This window comes from Entelurus aequoreus, linkage group LG16 (assembly GCF_033978785.1).
Source record: "Entelurus aequoreus isolate RoL-2023_Sb linkage group LG16, RoL_Eaeq_v1.1, whole genome shotgun sequence".
In the NCBI taxonomy this organism is placed as follows: Eukaryota; Metazoa; Chordata; class Actinopteri; order Syngnathiformes; family Syngnathidae; genus Entelurus; species Entelurus aequoreus.
The window spans coordinates 28,646,274-28,661,858 of record NC_084746.1 but is presented as its reverse complement, the minus strand read 5'-3'; the positions used below and the strand labels follow the sequence as shown (position 1 = coordinate 28,661,858).

General features: G+C 40.4%; 1 protein-coding gene across 1 annotated transcript in view; it reads right to left on the bottom strand.

Moving 5' to 3' along the window:
• LOC133630812 (obscurin-like) overlaps positions 1 to 1,767 on the bottom strand; it is a 106,311-nt gene extending 104,544 nt beyond the window's left edge. Inside the window, exon 1 of the mRNA XM_062022569.1 lies at positions 1,693 to 1,767. The gene's annotated coding sequence lies outside the window, so the exon portion shown is untranslated. The remainder of the gene's footprint in view (positions 1 to 1,692) is intronic.
• Positions 1,768 to 15,585: the final 13,818 nt, after the last annotated feature.

Below are 15,585 nucleotides of genomic sequence, written 5' to 3'. Positions count from 1 at the left end.
CGTAATAATTCTGGTTTTGCTCACCGACCTCGAATCAATTTTATTTGCTACATGATGTAATGATAAGTGTGACCAGTAGATGGCAGTCAAACATAAGAGATACATGGTAAGGGGTATGATGGCAATATCACCCAAGTAGACAACACCAACATTTTATATGTTCCATTGAAAATATAGAAGATTATATACGGCGCTCAAAAATCAAAATGTTTTAGTACGACTTTGGTAAGCTATGAAGCCGCACCGCTTGGTGGATTGTCAGCACATTAACCATACGAGTATTATTATGGTGTGTGTGTAAGGTAAGACATATTATCTGGCGTTTTGTTTTGCAATATTATGCAAAAGCAACTTTTCTTACCTTCTTTTGTACCTGCTGATCTGTATTTGGGATCTGCATAAATCCTGAAAAATTGTGCGGGTCCCTCTTTGTAGTCCGTGCCGACGACGTAGTCGATAGGCTTCTTCTTATTCTCTATCTTCTTGTTATGGGACATTCATCCTCCGATGTTGCCATTTCTAATATAAAGCAAAGTTCTTACTTATATCTGTCAGTAAACTCGCCATGAAAGCACTAAAATATACCGGTGTAGTGAGTTTACATTATTCACCCAAGGAACGTTAGATATTACAGAGTTCCGGTTGGATGGTTTTTCACGAGACACATTTCCGGCTTTGTTGTTGTTTCCGAATGAGGAGACGCTGCTCCGTTATTGATTTAAGTAAAGTCTGAATGTCATTAAAACAGTTAGCTCCATCTTTTGACACTTCTTCCACTCCCGTCCTTGCAGGCTACACCGCTACAACAAAGATGACGGGGAGAAGACACTGTCGAAGGTGAGCCACGTAAATAAGACCGCCCACAAAACAGCGCATCCGGAAGCGACGGTCAGAAAGCGGCTTGAAGATGATCTGTAAAACATAATCTATGCAACATTTTGACCAAAGATCCACCATCACATGTTATGTAGACCACAAGGAAGTGTTTTAAATTTAGAAAAATAAATATGACTCCTTTAATGCGCCTTATAATCCGGTGCGCCTTTTATATGAAAAATAAACCATTCATCGGCAGTGCGATTTATAATCCGGTGCGCCCTATGGTCTCGAAATTACGGTACTTACTGTAGTCAGTAGTGTGAGTCACTCATCATCATCATCGATACACAACCTGTGTTGCCACATTGGACCACAAAACAGGAAGTGGCTTTAATACGCACAAACTAATAAGCTCCACGGCACCACAAGGTCAAAACCTAGCCGCCGTGTGCGCCATGTCATCCCCCGCTATGGGTGACATTTAGCAGCTTTGTCGCCTCTGTCCCGTCCACCAAAAATAACCTCAGCTGTCCCGAGCCGTCTCTGTCCATTTCCATTTGTAGAAGCTAACGCCACCTCAGCTGTCCGATAAGGCTCCGCACCAACTTATAATAACTTCCTATCCAACAAACTTCACACAAAAACGCCTTAAAATGTGAAATGTAGCTGTTAATGGGACAAAGTTGTTATTTTAAAAGGAAATAGTGACAACTTGACAGATGTATGTTAGCTAAGCTAGCTGAAACATAATGCTAGCTAATTACATTTCTGAATTGTAAATAAAATATTGCAATTCTAAAGTCACATAATTTCAAATAAAAGCATAAATACAACATTTTAACCTCCTTTTTTTAACGAACATGACGTAATCACCTTGAGTCTTCTCCAGTGTGTCACTCAAGAAGTTCCCAGCTCCAAAAAGTGAATGAATTCCAGTCTGTGTTGTTAAATTTCCTTCAAATGCTTCTTGTGGAGTGAGGGCGGTGTGTAGCATCCCCCAGTGCCCGGTGGTGCGCGCTTGACTACACCTAATTCTTGATTCTTGTCCTCCAACTTGTAGCAGTGATGCCAGATAGCCGGCGTGCCTATTTAGGCGCAGCCTCCTTTCCAAAATAGACTCTTGTCATTTAGTGAACAGATAGCAACACATAGTCACTCTGTTGCACACTTGCTGCAAACCCAACACCTCCGTTTAAACCCCAGAGGAATCCACAATAAAGGAATTAATGTAATGGATGGCTGGTAAGGCATATTAGCAGAACATAGCAGTCTGGAGACATCTTGTAATAATATGGTCCCACATGGACATGAGCGTGTAATCTGATTGGATACAAATTTCCCTGACAGGATAAATTAATTCATCTGGATTTAGCAACAATATTCTCAATTTTTTAAGGTTCTACTGCCAAAAAAGCTCATCAAATATCCTGGGGGGATATATATATATATATATATATATATATATATATATATATATATATATATATATATATATATATATATATATATATATATATATATATATATATATATATATATATATATATATATATATATATATATATATATATATATATATATATATATATATATATATATATATTTGTGTGCCGGTATTGACCACCGCAAACGTTACCCAGCTTGCAAATATTGTAATAAAATCACTAAACTCTAGTGACTAGAGTTTATATATATATATATATATATATATATATATATATATATATATATATATATATATATATATATATATATATATATATATATATATGGAGCACATACTTGTTGGTCACAAAAACATTCATGAAGTTTGGTTCTTTTATGAAATTATTATGGGTCTACTAAATATGTGACCAAATCTGCTGGCTCAAAAGTATACATACAGCCAGTGTTGGGTTGGTTACTGAAAACCAGTAACTAGTTACAGTTACTAGTTACTTTATTTCAAAAGTAACTCAGTTACTAACTCAGTTAATTACACCAAAAAGTAATGTGTTACTGTGAAAAGTAATTATTTAAAAGTTTTTTTTTTTTTTAAGGCTCCCATTAATGCCCTTTTAGCCTTCATTTCAGTACTGTTATTGCACTAAAGAATAATACAATCTGTTGATCAACTTGACATGCATTTGCATCACTGAACTCTGCTAAGCAATGTGGTCTACATACAACACACAAAGACAAAGATATGTTTCAAAGGGCCATTTTATTTTGGGCCAGAACAAATTGACAAAACTATTTTAAATAGCTGCAACATAACATACATAAGTAACAAACAGCATAATAACATGTCACAACATAGCTGTAAACCTGGCTTCACCCAAGGAAGGCACACATGACATGATTATATGTCATGTCACTATATACAGCACACATACTGCTATACACACAAAGCCTAACCAGGCCTTTTTTTCTCAAGGAATTGTGAAATAAAATCATGTCTTCAGTGAAGCCCAGAACACTACGCATTTCCTCAGTTTTAGTTTAGAGAAAAGGAAAGATTGGCCAGGCCCACTAGGATACCTCTTTATGTTTGTGAACTTTATAGTCTATACATTTAGGCCAATTGCGGCCAGCGAGACGTTATTTTGAGGCCCCCACCTTAATATGAAAGTTTAATGTTAGTGCGGCCTGCGAGTTTTAAATGAATGGCCCTTGACAGCGTTGTGTGCGGAGCTGAAGGAATCTACCAATCACGGTGTGGTATATGGCTCTCGACAATATTGAAGGCATGCCATGATAGCACTGCCTTTAGTGTCCTCTACAACCTGTCATCGCGCCGTCTTTTTCTCCATACAAACAGTGTGCCAGCGCAGTCACATGTTGTATGCGGCTTCTGCAGGCACACACAAGTGACTGAAAGACATACTTGAGCAACAGCCATACAGGTCACACTGAGGGTGGTTGTATAAACAACTTGAACACTGTTACAAATATGCGCCACACTGTGAACCCACACCAAACAAAAATGACAAACACATTTCGGGAGAACATCCGCACCGTAACACAACAAACACAACAGAACAAATACCCAGAATCCTTTGCAGCCCTAACTCTTACGGGCTACAAAAACACCCCCACTACCCCCAACCCCGCCCACCTCAACTCCCCCCACACACACCTCAAACCACCCCAGCCAAATATGGACGCGAAGGGTAAAATAAAAACCCACCTACAATCTGATACATCTGATATATCGCTAAGCTTTAGAACTTTGTTGTGAAAATCTCCTTCCGCGTCTGTTCCTGACACCCGCATTTCAGGCTGGCCACTCTGGAAACACTCTGTGGAAACGCTCCCCACCCACACTGCTTGGTGCCTCGTCTGAGCTGCTGTGACTTAGATGACCATAGTAACTAGTATATCATGCAAAAGCGCAGATTCCAACCATTGAAGTACTTTGTATAGTTCAAGACTTACGGTCATTTGAAAACATCACTGCACATCATAATGGCAGCTACAGTTTCCATCTTAAAGATCTAAAAAAATTATTTGGGAATGTCTGGCGGGCCAGATGGACAAGGTTAATGGCCCGGGCCTTAATTTGCCCAGATCTGCTCTATATCCTCCTAAGAACCTACATACACATAAGGTTTTTTTTTTCGTTCAGTTACACAATCCTGACAAAAATGTGTAATTTTATGCAAAACACAAATTCTCAGGAGTTTACGACAGAACTGCTCTGCAAAAATGCTATCAGAGGTCCCCAACTTTTTTTGCATCAGGCACCGGTTTAATGTATACATTATTTTCAGGACCAACCTTCCATGGGTGGCAGATAAATACAGTAACAATATGTACATGACAAATACAACTCACCATACCGCTGAATTAGTAAGGTGCTTCTTGTTTCTTTACGATGAGATGTTCCCCGACAGGTTGATGGTAAATACTTTTATACCATTTACCTTACGAGGACTGCAGATGGTAATTAGCCTTTGGCCACAATCAGGCATATTTATATTTTATACGACCCGAGAGGGACAAGCGGTAAAAAAAAATGGATGGCTGTTCATTCATGTGATATAACAAATAGCAACTTCCTATCAGAAATGTTATTCTACATTTATGAACAACTTATTGGTGTGTTCTAGTGGGAAAACGCAGCAATTTATGAATTAAATGCGTCATGGACCGGTGGTTGGGGACTGATTGATTGATTGATTGAGACTTTTATTAGTAGGTTGCACAGTGAAGTACATATTCCGTACAATTGACCACTAAATGGTAACACCCGAATAAGTTTTTCAACTTGTTTAAGTCGAGGTCCACTTAAATTGATTCATGATACAGATACTGTATATACTATCAGATATATACTATCATCAATCAATCAATCAATCAATGTTTATTTATATAGCCCTGAATCACAAAAGTCTCAAAGGGCTGCACAAGACACAACGACATCATCATAATACAGTCATCACACAAGATAATCACATTGAATTATTTACATTATTTACAATCAGGGGTGTGGGGGGGGGGGGGGTGCGGGGGGTTAGGTTTGGTTGTTATCATCAGTCATCAACAATTGAGAACAGAGAAATGGATATTGGAACAGTGTAGGTCTGACTTGGTCGGATATGTACAGCAAGTAGTGGAAAGAGAGAGAGAGAGAGAGAGAGAGAGAGAGAGAGAGAGAGAGAGAGAGAGATCAAAAGGCATAAGAAAAAGTATCTACATTTGATTGTTTACATTTCATTATTAACAATCAGGGGAGGGTGTTAGTTTAGGGTTGTAGCTGCCTGGAGGTGTACTTTTATTGCGGTTTTGAAGGAGGATAGAGATGCCCTTTCTTTTATACCTGTTGGGAGCGCATTCCACATTGATGTGGCATAGAAAGAGAATGAGTTAAGACCTTTGTTAGATCGGAATCTGGGTTTAACGTGGTTAGTGGAGTCCCCCTGGTGTTGTGGTTATGGCGGTCATTTACGTTAAGGAAGTAGTTTGACATGTACTTCGGTATCAGGGAGGTGTAGCGGATTTTATAGACTAGGCTCAGTGCAAGTTGTTTTACTCTGTCCTCCACCCTGAGCCAGCCCACTTTGGAAAAGTGGGTAGGAGTGAGGTGGGATCTGGGGTGGAGGTCTAGAAGTAATCTGACTAGCTTGTTCTGGGATGTTTGGAGTTTAGATTTGAGGGTTTTGGAGGTGCTAGGGTACCAGGAGGTGCATGCGTAATCGAAAAAGGGTTGAACGAGAGTTCCCGCCAGAATCCTCATGGTGCTTTTGTTGACCAGAGAGGAGATTCTATAGAGAAATCTCGTTCGTTGGTTGACCTTTTTGATTACCTTGGTTGCCATTTTATCACAGGAAAGATTAGCCTCTAGCCTAGGTAGGTGACCTCATCTTTCCTGGTGATAACAATGTCACCCACTTTTATAGTGAAGTCACTGACTTTCTTAAGGTTGATGTGGGACCCAAACAGGATAGATTCCGTTTTACCCAAGTGTATGGATAGCTTGTTGGACCACTTCTCTATATGATATGATTGCTGTTTTTAAAGAATCAACTGCAAATATGCTAGTTTAATGTCATTGATATGACAGACTGCAAAAACTACAGTAAAAATCCTCTTTAAAAAAAGAGCGCTCTGCTGTTTTTAAGGACCTACTATAAAATCACAAGTCAAATATCCTTTATATGCCCACTGCTCCCCTCAACTCCCAGGGGGTGAACAAGGGGATGGGTCAAATGCAGAGGACACATTTCACCCCACCTAGTGTGTACGTGTGACAATCATTGGTACTTTAACTTTAACTTAATATGACTTGAATGCTTTGCTGTTTTAAAGGACCCACTGCAAATATGCCTATCAAAGATCCTCTATATGACAGGAGTGTGTTGCTGTTTTTAAGGATCAACAACAAACATGTTAGTGTAAGATTCTCTTTACGACAAAAGTAAGTTGCTGTTTTTAGGAAACTACTGCAATAATCCTCTATAGAGGGTCTGTTTTTAAGGAGCTACTGAACCATCACAAGTCAAAGATCTTCACTATAACAGGAACACTGCTGTTTTAGGGATCGGCAGGCAAAAAGTTAGTCAAACCTCCTCAATGATGGGAACACTGTTGTGTTTAAGTTTAAGCAAATATGCTAGTTTAAGGTCTATGACATAAATGATCTGCAGTTTTTAAGGACCTACTGCAAAAATGCTGGTCAACGATCATTTATGACAGGAACGCTCAGCTGTTTTTAAAGATCTACTGTAGATGTTCATCAAAGATCCTTGGCAGTTTTAGGAATGCACTGCAAACATGCTTGTCAAAGACCCTCTATAGACAGGAACAGTCTGTTTTGAAGAACATACTGCAAAATCATTAGTCAAAGATTCTCTATGTGACAGGAACACTGCTGTTTTTAAAGATTGGCAGGTAAATGTTAGTCAAACCTCCTCTATGATGGGAACACTTTTGTTTTTAAGGACCTACTGCAAAAATGTTGGTCAACCATCATCTATGACAGGAACACTCTGCTGTTTTTAAAGGATCTACTGTACTGCAAAATTGATCATCAAAGATCCTTTGCAGTTTTTAGAAATCTACTGCAAAAATGTTTGTCAAAGATCCTCACGAAGCAGGAGTGCTCTGTTGTTTTTAAGGACCTACTGCAAAATCACTAGTCAAAGATTCTCTATATGATAGGAATGCTTTGCTGTTTTTAAGGATCGACTGCAAAAACACTAGTCAAACCTTCTTTATGATAGGAACACTGTTCTACTTCAGATATGCTCATCACAGATTCTCTATATGAAAAAAGTGTGTTGCTGTTTTTCAAGATCTACTGCAAAAATGCTAGTATAAGATTCTCTTTACAATAGAAGTGAGCTGCTGTTTTCAGGAAACTACTGCAGTCTGTTTTTTTAAGGACCCACTGCAACAAGTCAAAGATCCTCTGTATGACAGGAATGCTCTGCTGTTTTTAAGAATCGGCAGGAAAATTGTTAGTCAAACTTCCTCACTAATGGGAACACTGTTCTGTTTAAGGACTCATTGCAATAATGCTGGTCAACGATCATCTATTGCAGGGACGCTCTGCTGTTTTAAGAATCTACGGTACTGCAAAGATGCTCATCAAAAATCCTCAATATGACGGGAGTGTTTTGCAGTTTTTATGAATCTACTGCAAAAATGCTTGTCAAAGATCCTTTATAGCCAAGAGCGCTGTGGTTTTTAAGGACCTACTGCAAAATCACTAGTCAAAGATTCTCTATATGACAGGAACACTGATGTGTCTAAGGATCTGCTAGTAAAAAACCCTCTATGGTAGGAACACGGTTGTTTTTAAAGATCTACTGCAAATATGCTCATTATAAAACCTTTATATGACAGGGGCATGTTGCTGTTTTTTATAATAATAACAGCAGCTCCTGTAGTAGTAGCATTATTTTCTAATGATGGGATATATGTACTGCTTTACTCTCTCCCAATATGTTCCATTTTAAAAACAAAAATCATAACATTTTGGTAAAATTCCAAACTGGATGAGGCTTGTCTATGATTATTAGAGAGGAGTGATTACAACAATAAGTGCTATAATCTTGCATTCAATTCAATATTTTGGATTTAAATATCTTGCGGTGAAATCATGAGCATTTATAATGCAAAAGGGGAAAAAAACACCCACTAAGAGCAATAATATATATTGCTGACTACATGCAGATTTATACTGTAAGTCATTTTTAGGCCGTGGTAGCTTCTGCACTGGACCGACCATATTACACTGAGATAACACTGCCAAATCCATAAATAGGTGGAGGAATATTATCATCATTCATAACTACTGAGGAGGAATGGGATAGGTCCTCAAACAACTGTAGTAATGTCATCCAGAATAAACAACGTGTTGACGAGAGAAGCGGGACCACATCATTGTAAATTATTTGACAAAAAAGTAAATATATTGCATTGTATTTAAATACATTTGTGTACTGAAATGTCCTAACTGAAACATTAAAACCCTGCAGGATATTTTTCCTTAAGGACACAGTCAAGCTCTTCATCCCCTTTCATCACATGTCTACATTTTGCCGTGACGTTGTCGCCATGACGAAACAGCGTGTCAATCCCAAACTATTCCTAAGCGTATGATCACATTTTTTACATTGCCTTTTGTTGCAGTGTGGGCTTTCCTCCCACATGGACCAGAGGTGACTGACAGCAGCAGGTCGTCCGCATAACATAACACCACCTCCCCCTTCTAGAAAAGCTAGAAGGCACGATTACAAGTTCGCGGCTTGCTTGTACTTCACTCTGCCCAACTACCGGGTGTACTTTCTGTGCTTCTTCCAAGTCAGTATTATAAAACTACCTAATAAGGATGCACATTTTTAGAGTTTTTCTGGGAGTCCCACAGATAAGAACATTAGTAACTAGATGAGGCAATTCCTGAAGGAATTGCATGTAAATGCTCCAATGCTGAAGTTAACCTGAAATCCTGGATTTTTTTTAGAATTGTTGAAGTAGAGCACACAATTTCGATCAGGCAGAATATTTTGAAGTTGGAAAAGTTTGAATCAGATGAAAATTGTGGGAATTGTGGAATTTGAAGAATGTCCCATTGATTTGAATGGGATTTTCAAAAAAGTTTGGACATTTCGGGAAAAACAGGAATTTTTTTGAAAATGGTAAAAAACTTGAATGGTCTGAATTTTTGGGGATTTTAATTTCCAGAATGGTGGAATTTTTTTATATAAAATACTGTCTGTTCTTTTCATTTTTTTATTTTTGTTTGTTTGATATTCATTGTAAAGTTCAGCTGTTTTTTCAGTGGGGCCCTGGCTCCACTGCAAGCATGAATTAATAAAGTCAAGTCAAGTCAATGTGTTGAAGGTGGAATGGTTTGAATCGGTTGAAAAATGTGGAAATGGTGAAAGTTTGAAAAATGGTCCCGGAAAACCTGGAATTCGTGGAAATGCTTTAAATGATAATGATAAATGATAAATGGGTTATACTTGTATAGCGCTTTTCTACCTTCAAGGTACTCAAAGCGCTTTGACAGTATTTCCACATTTACCCATTCACACACACATTCACACACTGATGGCGGGAGCTGCCATGCAAGGCGCTAACCAGCAGCCATCAGAGGCAAAGGGTGAAGTGTCTTGCCCAAGGACACAACGGACGTGACTAGGAAGGTAGAAGGTGGGAATTGAACCCCATTAACCAGCAACACTCCGATTGCTGGCACAGCCACTCTACCAACTTCGCCACGCCGTCCCTTTGGAGCATTCACACAATTAGATGAGGCAATTCCTCTAGGAATTGCGTGTGAAAGCTCCAATGCTAAAGTTGAACTGAAATGCTGATAGAAATTAGTATAAAAGTAAGAATAGTAATGGCCCTAGTGTGTGAATGTGAGTGTGAATGTTGTCTGTCTACCTATGTTGGCCCGGCGATGAGGTGGCGACTTGTCGAGGGTGTACACCGCCTTCCACCCGAATGCAGCTGAGATAGGCTCCAGCACCCCCCGCGACCCCGAACGGGACAAGCGGTAGAAAATAGATGGGATGGATAGTTTGAATGTAGAAATGGTTTGAATGTTGAAGAGTTTCCAGGAAAACCGGAATTTGGTTTGGAACTTGGGAAAGTGTTGGTTTGAATGTCCAGGATAAGAGGAATGTGTTGATGTTGGAATGGTTTAAATAGGTTGAAAAATTTGGGAATTATGCAACTTGGAAAAATTCCCCATTCTTTTCAATGAGAATTTCATGGAAATTTAGGAATTTCAGGGAAAAGAGGGAATTTTTTGGAAAATGCTATACAAAAATGTGAATGTTCTGAATATGGTTGGTGTTGGAATTTTTCAAATCGGTCGAGAAATGTTGAAGCAGTAACATTTTTAATTGAGAAATGGTATTTCAGAATTCCTGAAATTTCGGGAAAACCGGGAATTTTTCCTGTTCAGAAAACAACTCTGTCTTTGGTCCTGATTAAGAGGAGTGATTTCACGGTAGAAGTGGTTCGCAAAATGTGGAAGGAGAAGTCGACAGAAAAGCGGGAATTCTGGGAATCGAATGGTTTGAATCGGTTGAAAAATGTGGAAATGGTGGAAGTTTGAAAAATGGCCAATTCATTTTGAATGGGAAAAATGTCCCGGAAAAATTGGAATTCTGTGAAATCTGGGAATTTTTGGAATTTGTCAAGGAAAGCCCGCAATTCCCGAATAGGCTGAACAGTTTGAAGTCGGAACGGTTTGAATCGGGTGAAAAATGATGACGGTAGAGCGCATCAAAATCTGGAGAAGAAGATAAAGAAGGATAAATAAATACATTTTGGAGCATTCACACAATTATTTGGCCAATAAATATGTATATTATGTACAATTATTTACAGAAAAAAAACAGATGATGTGGCACAAATGTTGGCCAGAAAATTTAAAGTTCCTGGTTCGAATCCAGCTTTCATTATATAGTCACTGCCGTTGTGTCCTTGGTGAACACTTTACCCACCTTTCTCCCAGTGCCACCCACAATGACGTAAATGTAGCTTAAATGTAGATAATGGGATTCTTAATGTAAAGCGCTTTGAGTCATTAGCGAAAAAGCGATATTGAAATACAGTGTGCCTGATTCCCACTCGAGCAGGGGTGTCAAATGTACTGCCCGATGCGGCCTGCGAACAGGTTTAAACCGACCCGCGAGATGAGATTGCCAAGTATAAAAATGAGCTGCAATTTATTAAATGAAAGAAACTGCTGTTCTAAATGTGTCCACTGGATGTCGCAATAGTAATTCTGTTAGGCAAGCAAACGGTTTACAGCGGGACCAAACAATATGCCAAGCAAGAGGTACACAGTAAAAAAATAGCTGCGGCTCCTCCCCCTTGACACAAATTAAACGTAAAAACTGCCCTTTAATGTTTTCTGCTTCAAACACATCGTGCTTTGGCATTTTCATTGCCCCAAAATGTCTGTCAAAAAAGAGAAAAGTGGGCGCAGAGTGTAACTCCACCCTCTTGAATAGTTTCTATCTGTGTTTGTATGGTTTGTTGAGTTAGTACATGATTAATACGTGGAAATGACAAATTAGGTATTTGATACTATGAAGTTTTTATTTATTTACTAATATTTTGTTCAATCCAAGATTGGTTGTGACCTAAAGATGTATAGCGTTGTAGATTCCCAGAGACAAAGTCTAAGTTCATTGTGTTTGTCATTGTGTTTTTGATACTGCACCATTTTTTCCTCAGAATGTTCAACTAACTTGAAGTGTTTTGTCAAGAGGATTACAGTACCGTACTTGTAATATGGACATTTTCAGAATGTGCTTGTTCTATTTTTAGTGATTAAACCATTGACAGATCCTTGCATTGACATTTTAACCTTACTAGCAAACAAAGAACACTGGGTTCCAAATTTGTGATTTACACACAGTGATTGAAGCGTTCTTCAAGGCACCCCTTTAAGTCCACTGCTTTGTGGTAGTTACACAGAGCTTATTTAGTTATACTAGTAGTGTTCTTCAAGGTGCTATTCCAGGTCCTCTCTTTTTCATTATATGGGCTATTCAACTGCTGGCATGAGAGTTCAGTTCGAAAAACTTGTGTGAGACTCACATTTTTGCAGTGTATTCTTAAAAACACAAGATTCACAGTGATTCTGATAGAGATGATCTTTGACTATAGCTTTTTCTCTAGTTCTCCAAAATAAACATAAGAAAACTATTAGAGAAGGGAGAAGTACGAACCCTCAGCTAGGAAGTGTCCTTAGCTTTCTGAAAATGTGGCCAAAATATCTTTGTCATAGGTGATAGATGACAATCATTGAACATCATTACAAAAGCAAAATCAAGGCCATCATTATATTAGATTTATGTTGAGATAATTGTAATCAAAAAATAATATTTACCTTACTGAGGGGCCACCTTATTGTGGTAGAGGAGTTTGTGTGTCCCAATGATCCTAGGAGCTATGCTGTCCCGGGGGCTTCTATGCCACCTGGTAGGGTTTTCCAAGACAAACATGTCCTAAGTGAGGGATCAGACAAAGAGCAGCTCAAATACCTTTATGATAAAGAACAAACAAGGACTTAGATTTACCTTGCCCGGACACGGGTCACCGGGGCCCCCCTTTGGAGCCAGGCCCGGAGGTGGGGCACCATGGCGAGTGCCTGGTGCTCGGGGCTGTGCCCGGCCGGGCCCCGTGGGCACAGGAGAGGCAACGTGGGTCACCCCTCCAATGGGCTCATCACTCATAGGAGGGGTCATAGAGGTCGGGTGCAGTGTGAGCTGGGCGGCAGCGAAGGCAGGTCACTTGGCGGTCCGATCCTTGGCAACATAAGCTAGCTCTTGGGATGTGGAACGTCACCTCGCTGGGGGGGAAGAAGCCACAGCTGGTGCGCGAGGTAGAGAACTTCCGGCTAGATATAGATGGACTCACTTCGACGCACAGCAAGGGCTCTGGAACCAGTTCTCTTGAGAGGGGCTGGACTCTCTTCCGGCGAACTTTGGAAGAACTTTCGCAAAAACTCGGACGTGGGAGGAGTTTGGGTAAGTCGTGGAAAACGACTTCTGGACAGCTTCGAGGCGATTCTGGACCACAATCCGCCGCCTCAGGAAGGGGAAGCAGTGCACTGTTAACACCGTGTATGGTGAGGATGGTGTGCTGCTGACCTTGAATGCGGATGTTGTGGATTGGTGGAGGGAATACTTTGAAGACCTCCTCAATCCCACCAACACATTTTCCTATGAAGAAGCAGTGCCTGGGGAATCTGTGGTGGGCTCTCCTATTTCCGGGGCTGAGATTGCCGAGGTAGTTAAAAAGCTCCTAGTGGCAAGGCCTCGGGGGTGGATGAGATCCGCCCGGAATTTCTTAAGGCTCTGTATGCTGTGGGGCTGTCTTGGTTGACAAGACTGCAATATTGCGTGCACATTGGGGGCGGTACCTCTGGATTGACAGACCGGGGTGGTGGTTCCTCTTTTTAAGAAGGTGAACCGGAAGGTTTGTTGCAACTATTGTGGGATCACACTCCTCAGCCGTCCCGGTAAGGTCTATTCAGGTGTAGTGGGGAGGAGGCTACGCCGGATAGTCGAACCTCGGATTCAGGAGGAGCAGTGTGGTTTTCGTCCTGATCGTGGAACTGTGGACCAGCTCTATACTCTCGGCAGGGTCCTTGAGGGTGCATTAGAGTTTGCCCAACCAGTCTACATGTGCTTTGTGGACTTGGAGAAGGCATTCGACAATGTCCCTCGGGAAGTGCTCAGAGAGTATGGGTTATCGGACTGTCTTATTGTGGCGGTCCGCTCTCTGTATGATCAGTGTCAGAGCTTGGTCCGCATTGCCGGCAGTAAGTCAGACCCGTTTTCAGTGAGGGTTGGACTCCGCCAGGGCTGCCCTTTGTCACTGATTCTGTTCCTAACTTTTATGGAAAGAATTTTTAAGTGCAGTCGTTGAGGGGATCCGGTTTGGTGGCAGCAGGATTAGGTCTCTGCTTTTTGCAGATGATGTGGTCCTGATGGCTTCATCTGGCCAGGATCTTTAGCTCTCACTGAATCGGTTCGCAGCAGAGTGTGAAGCGACTGGGATGAGAATCAGCACCTCCGAGTCCATTGTTCTCCCCGTTGTGATGAAGAAGGAGCTGAGTCGGAAGGCAAAGCTCTCAATTTACCGGTAGATCTAAGTTCCCATCTTCACCTACGGTCATGAGATCTGGGTTATGACCAAAAGGACAAGATCACGGGTGCAAGTGGGCGAAATGAGTTTCCCCCGTCGGGTGGCGGGGCTCTCTCGTAGAGATAGGGTGAGAAGCTCTGTCATCCGGGAGGGGCTTAAAGTAAAGCTGCTGCTCCTCCACATCGAGAGGAGCCAGATGAGGTGGTTCTGGCATCTGGTCAGGATGAAACGCGAAAGCTTCCCTGGGGAGGTGTTAAGGGCACATACGACCGGTAGGAGGCCAAGGGGAAGACCCAGGACACATTGGGAAAACTATGTCTCCCGGCCGGCCTGGGAATGCCTCGAGACCCCCGGGACCAGAAAAATGTAATTAGCAAAAAATGAATGTATTCTAAAAAGTATAACCTAAACAAATTTGTAATTCAGTTTAAATATATTATTGTTTATTTTAGTGTGGGTTTAATTTGTTTTTGTGTACTTTTTAGTGATTTATTGCTTGGGTGATGATGACAATAACATATGGAAACCCCAACATATTCAAAATCCTTACAAAAACAAGGCATTTATTAGATTTCTGTTGAGACAATTGTAGTAATTAAAAGTTTTAAAACACATTAACTACTAAAATGGTCAGAAAATTCAATGAGCAAAAATTAATAAATTCATAAAACTTGATATTCATTAAAAAAAAAAAAAATTGTGTGGATTTTATCTGTTATTGTGTACTTTTTTATTGATTTTAAATTATGCTTACTTGATAAATACTGTATCATTATATCATAAATAATACACTGGGGTAGAGTATGATCAAGCATTGTGTGATGCATCCCATGGGTAACAAATCTAGAAGACAAAGGAGTCACATTGCTTGTTGTACAGTAAAGCAGCAATAAATTGCAATGACATAGCCCGACAGTTTGGACTTTAGATTCCTTAAATTCTGGAATATTTTCTGTCCAGCACTCTTAGTTTTGTTTCCACTTCCTGTTTGCCTCCGCCATTCTCGTCTGAGCGCTGGCTCCCTCATCTGTCCTTGATTGGCAATCAGGTGACACCTGTACCTCCATGCTGCCATATCTTTACCTGTGCACTTCCCTGTTGCATTTTTGTTTTGTCTATAAATACATTTTTACTTGCACTTCGCCTGTCGCCTCTGCA